We start from the raw sequence: 279 nt of genomic DNA on the forward strand, positions 1-279 counted from the left end.
AGCTCTTCCCGTGGCCAAGAAGGGTTGTCCTAGAATTATGGGAATTTCTTCATCCACTTTGCAATCCAAGATTACAAAATCTGCGGGGAACACGAATTTCCCTACCTGAATAAGCACATCATCAAGGATCCCAAATGGACGCTTCACAGTCCTGTCGGCCAGCTGCAATAACATAGAAGTAGGTCGAGCTCTGCCAATGCCTAACCTCTTATAAATGACCAGGGGCATGAGATTAACGCTGGCCCCTAAATCACAAAGTGCCTTAGCAAATGCATAGTT

Source organism: Nicotiana attenuata, unplaced genomic scaffold (assembly GCF_001879085.1).
Source record: "Nicotiana attenuata strain UT unplaced genomic scaffold, NIATTr2, whole genome shotgun sequence".
Taxonomy (NCBI): Eukaryota; Viridiplantae; Streptophyta; class Magnoliopsida; order Solanales; family Solanaceae; genus Nicotiana; species Nicotiana attenuata.